Genomic DNA, 5980 nt, shown 5'->3' on the forward strand with positions numbered 1-5980 from the left:
GATTTGAACATGAACTCTCTGTGCTGAATAGCCCCTACTACAACATCACTCAGTAACATCTGCCTCTTTGTACTGTTGAAGCGATCTTTTGTATGTTAGCCTTCAGATAGTAAAGTTGAAAGAATCAAGAGTTGAACATAGACTCACGTTCATCAGAGTGTAACACCCAGGAATCGAACACAGGTCCCCTGCACTGAAGGCCAACATCTTAACCACTAAGCCAAAGCAACTGCCTATGGCTCAGGGGAGATATGAGACTTTTGAGGTTATCAGGCTGAGGCTGTGAGCCTTCAGTTAATACACCTCTAAATGTTCAAATCCCTGTTCTCCTATAGCTTTATAATGCTGGAGTGTTTCAACTTTACCAACTGAGGGCTAACACACACAATTACCAGGAGATGTTCACTGTGTGTCTGACTGATGGTGCAATGGTCTAATGATCAGTCTCTCTGTACGGACATTCTATGTTCAAGTCCCATTGCTCCTATATATAGCACAATGTTAATGTTTCTCATCCTCCGCAACACCCATTCTCATACACCGCTATACTTTTAAGTATGTTGCGGTAGAGAGAACGTCATCATTTTGGACCATGGGCTATAGCCCATATCGTACGGCATACGATAGCACGCCGTTTTTCATCATTTTTGAGGATTTGAAAAAAAGTGAAAAAATGAAAAAAACGATGGGTTATAGCCCATCGTTTTTTGAATTTTTGATAAAAAAATGTATCCTCGTTTTTTATCATTTTGGACAATGGGCTATAGCCCATATCGTACGGCATACTATAGCACGCCGTTTTTCATCATTTTTGAGGATTTGAAAAAAATGAAAAAAGCAACTGCCTATGGCTCAGCCATAGGCAGTTGCTTTGGCTTAGTGGTTAAGATGTTGGCCTTCAGTGCAGGGGACCTGTGTTCGATTACTGGGTGTTACACTCTGATGAACGTGAGTCTATGTTCAACTCTTGATTCTTTCAACTTTACTATCTGAAGGCTAACATACAAATGATCGCTTCAACAGTACAAAGAGGCAGATGTTACTGAGTGATGGTGTAGTAGGGGCTATTCAGCACAGAGAGTTGTTCAAATCCCACTCTTCCTAAAGTTTAATGCTAGTTATTGAGCTTCATTTACTGCTATTCTAGCAGTGGCTCACAGCCTCAGCCTGCCTACCTCAAAACTCTAATTGTCTTAGTGGTTAAGATGTTGGCTTTCCACGTGGGAGACCAGGGTTCGATTCCTGGCTGTTACACTATCATACAAAAGAAGACCTCAACAACAGCGCTAAGAAACATCTGATTAATATGAGTCTGTGTTATTTAAACTTTACTGAAGGCTAACGCACAAAAGATCACTTCAAAATTACCAGGAGACTTTGCCTGAGAGTGTCTGACTGATGGTGCAGTGGTCTAATCATCAGGCTTTCAGTACAGACATTCCATGTTCAAGTCCTGTTCCTCCTACAGCTCAATGCTGCAGTAATTTCAACTTTTCAAGGCTTGAATAAAAAATAAAAACTCAAAAGCACCAGGAGACATCTACCTGGGAAGGTGCCTTGGCTCAATGGTGTGGAGCGCTTGACCCGTTGCCTCTGCTACAGACAGTTGGCAGGTTCAAGTCCCATATCATGACATCAAGGTGCTGGAGGACCATCGGGAGACGGTGCTCTCTCCCCCTGGTTCCTGAGATGTAATGGTTGGGGCTTATGTCTGAAAGAACCCTGTCCAGCTAACCTTTTACCATGAAAATGTCCAATTTAACATAAATGGTAAATGGTGCATGCACAATCTCTGTAAAGCGCCTTGGATAAAGGCGCTACGCGCCTTTATCCAAGGTGCTTTACAGAGATTGTGCATTACATTCACCCATTCATACACCGATGGCAGCGGAAACCATGCAAGGCACCAACTAGCACATCGGGAGCAATTAGGGGTTCAGTGTCTTGCTCAAGGACACTTCGACAGTAACTCTGGGGGAGCCCGGGTTTGAACTGGCAACCTTACGGTTACCATCCAGGCACTCTACCCCTGAGCCACTGCCGCCCCACAAGGCACCTTGGGGCATTCAGCAGATGTCTCCTGGTGCTTTTGAGTTTTTATTTTTTATTCAAGCCTTGAAAAGTTGAAATTACTGCAGCATTGAGCTGTAGGAGGAACAGGACTTGAACATGGAATGTCTGTACTGAAAGCCTGATGTTTAGACCACTGCACCATCAGTCAGACACTCTCAGGCAAAGTCTCCTGGTAATTTTGAAGTGATCTTTTGTGCGTTAGCCTTCAGTAAAGTTTAAATAACACAGACTCATATTAATCAGATGTTTCTTAGCGCTGTTGTTGAGGTCTTCTTTTGTATGATAGTGTAACAGCCGGGAATCGAACCCTGGTCTCCCACGTGGAAAGCCAACATCTTAACCACTACGACAATTAGAGTTTTGGAGTAGTCAGGCTGAGGCTGTGAGCCACTGCTAGAATAGCAGTAAATGAAGCTCAATAACTAGCATTAAACTTTAGGAAGAGTGGGATTTGAACATGAACTCTCTGTGCTGAATAGCCCCTACTACAACATCACTCAGTAACATCTGCCTCTTTGTACTGTTGAAGCGATCTTTTGTATGTTAGCCTTCAGATAGTAAAGTTGAAAGAATCAAGAGTTGAACATAGACTCACGTTCATCAGAGTGTAACACCCAGGAATCGAACACAGGTCCCCTGCACTGAAGGCCAACATCTTAACCACTAAGCCAAAGCAACTGCCTATGGCTCAGGGGAGATATGAGACTTTTGAGGTTATCAGGCTGAGGCTGTGAGCCTTCAGTTAATACACCTCTAAATGTTCAAATCCCTGTTCTCCTATAGCTTTATAATGCTGGAGTGTTTCAACTTTACCAACTGAGGGCTAACACACACAATTACCAGGAGATGTTCACTGTGTGTCTGACTGATGGTGCAATGGTCTAATGATCAGTCTCTCTGTACGGACATTCTATGTTCAAGTCCCATTGCTCCTATATATAGCACAATGTTAATGTTTCTCATCCTCCGCAACACCCATTCTCATACACCGCTATACTTTTAAGTATGTTGCGGTAGAGAGAACGTCATCATTTTGGACCATGGGCTATAGCCCATATCGTACGGCATACGATAGCACGCCGTTTTTCATCATTTTTGAGGATTTGAAAAAAAGTGAAAAAAGCAACTGCCTATGGCTCAGCCATAGGCAGTTGCTTTGGCTTAGTGGTTAAGATGTTGGCCTTCAGTGCAGGGGACCTGTGTTCGATTACTGGGTGTTACACTCTGATGAACGTGAGTCTATGTTCAACTCTTGATTCTTTCAACTTTACTATCTGAAGGCTAACATACAAATGATCGCTTCAACAGTACAAAGAGGCAGATGTTACTGAGTGATGGTGTAGTAGGGGCTATTCAGCACAGAGAGTTGTTCAAATCCCACTCTTCCTAAAGTTTAATGCTAGTTATTGAGCTTCATTTACTGCTATTCTAGCAGTGGCTCACAGCCTCAGCCTGCCTACCTCAAAACTCTAATTGTCTTAGTGGTTAAGATGTTGGCTTTCCACGTGGGAGACCAGGGTTCGATTCCTGGCTGTTACACTATCATACAAAAGAAGACCTCAACAACAGCGCTAAGAAACATCTGATTAATATGAGTCTGTGTTATTTAAACTTTACTGAAGGCTAACGCACAAAAGATCACTTCAAAATTACCAGGAGACTTTGCCTGAGAGTGTCTGACTGATGGTGCAGTGGTCTAATCATCAGGCTTTCAGTACAGACATTCCATGTTCAAGTCCTGTTCCTCCTACAGCTCAATGCTGCAGTAATTTCAACTTTTCAAGGCTTGAATAAAAAATAAAAACTCAAAAGCACCAGGAGACATCTACCTGGGAAGGTGCCTTGGCTCAATGGTGTGGAGCGCTTGACCCGTTGCCTCTGCTACAGACAGTTGGCAGGTTCAAGTCCCATGTCATGACATCAAGGTGCTGGAGGACCATCGGGAGACGGTGCTCTCTCCCCCTGGTTCCTGAGATGTAATGGTTGGGGCTTATGTCTGAAAGAACCCTGTCCAGCTAACCTTTTACCATGAAAATGTCCAATTTAACATAAATGGTAAATGGTGCATGCACAATCTCTGTAAAGCGCCTTGGATAAAGGCGCTACGCGCCTTTATCCAAGGTGCTTTACAGAGATTGTGCATTACATTCACCCATTCATACACCGATGGCAGCGGAAACCATGCAAGGCACCAACTAGCACATCGGGAGCAATTAGGGGTTCAGTGTCTTGCTCAAGGACACTTCGACAGTAACTCTGGGGGAGCCCGGGTTTGAACTGGCAACCTTACGGTTACCATCCAGGCACTCTACCCCTGAGCCACTGCCGCCCCACAAGGCACCTTGGGGCATTCAGCAGATGTCTCCTGGTGCTTTTGAGTTTTTATTTTTTATTCAAGCCTTGAAAAGTTGAAATTACTGCAGCATTGAGCTGTAGGAGGAACAGGACTTGAACATGGAATGTCTGTACTGAAAGCCTGATGTTTAGACCACTGCACCATCAGTCAGACACTCTCAGGCAAAGTCTCCTGGTAATTTTGAAGTGATCTTTTGTGCGTTAGCCTTCAGTAAAGTTTAAATAACACAGACTCATATTAATCAGATGTTTCTTAGCGCTGTTGTTGAGGTCTTCTTTTGTATGATAGTGTAACAGCCGGGAATCGAACCCTGGTCTCCCACGTGGAAAGCCAACATCTTAACCACTACGACAATTAGAGTTTTGGAGTAGTCAGGCTGAGGCTGTGAGCCACTGCTAGAATAGCAGTAAATGAAGCTCAATAACTAGCATTAAACTTTAGGAAGAGTGGGATTTGAACATGAACTCTCTGTGCTGAATAGCCCCTACTACAACATCACTCAGTAACATCTGCCTCTTTGTACTGTTGAAGCGATCTTTTGTATGTTAGCCTTCAGATAGTAAAGTTGAAAGAATCAAGAGTTGAACATAGACTCACGTTCATCAGAGTGTAACACCCAGGAATCTAACACAGGTCCCCTGCACTGAAGGCCAACATCTTAACCACTAAGCCAAAGCAACTGCCTATGGCTCAGGGGAGATATGAGACTTTTGAGGTTATCAGGCTGAGGCTGTGAGCCTTCAGTTAATACACCTCTAAATGTTCAAATCCCTGTTCTCCTATAGCTTTATAATGCTGGAGTGTTTCAACTTTACCAACTGAGGGCTAACACACACAATTACCAGGAGATGTTCACTGTGTGTCTGACTGATGGTGCAATGGTCTAATGATCAGTCTCTCTGTACGGACATTCTATGTTCAAGTCCCATTGCTCCTATATATAGCACAATGTTAATGTTTCTCATCCTCCGCAACACCCATTCTCATACACCGCTATACTTTTAAGTATGTTGCGGTAGAGAGAACGTCATCATTTTGGACCATGGGCTATAGCCCATATCGTACGGCATACGATAGCACGCCGTTTTTCATCATTTTTGAGGATTTGAAAAAAAGTGAAAAAAGCAACTGCCTATGGCTCAGCCATAGGCAGTTGCTTTGGCTTAGTGGTTAAGATGTTGGCCTTCAGTGCAGGGGACCTGTGTTCGATTACTGGGTGTTACACTCTGATGAACGTGAGTCTATGTTCAACTCTTGATTCTTTCAACTTTACTATCTGAAGGCTAACATACAAATGATCGCTTCAACAGTACAAAGAGGCAGATGTTACTGAGTGATGGTGTAGTAGGGGCTATTCAGCACAGAGAGTTGTTCAAATCCCACTCTTCCTAAAGTTTAATGCTAGTTATTGAGCTTCATTTACTGCTATTCTAGCAGTGGCTCACAGCCTCAGCCTGCCTACCTCAAAACTCTAATTGTCTTAGTGGTTAAGATGTTGGCTTTCCACGTGGGAGACCAGGGTTCGATTCCTGGCTGTTACACTATCATACA

This window comes from Protomyctophum parallelum, assembly GCF_964188405.1.
Source record: "Protomyctophum parallelum genome assembly, chromosome: 20".
NCBI classification, from domain to species: Eukaryota; Metazoa; Chordata; class Actinopteri; order Myctophiformes; family Myctophidae; genus Protomyctophum; species Protomyctophum parallelum.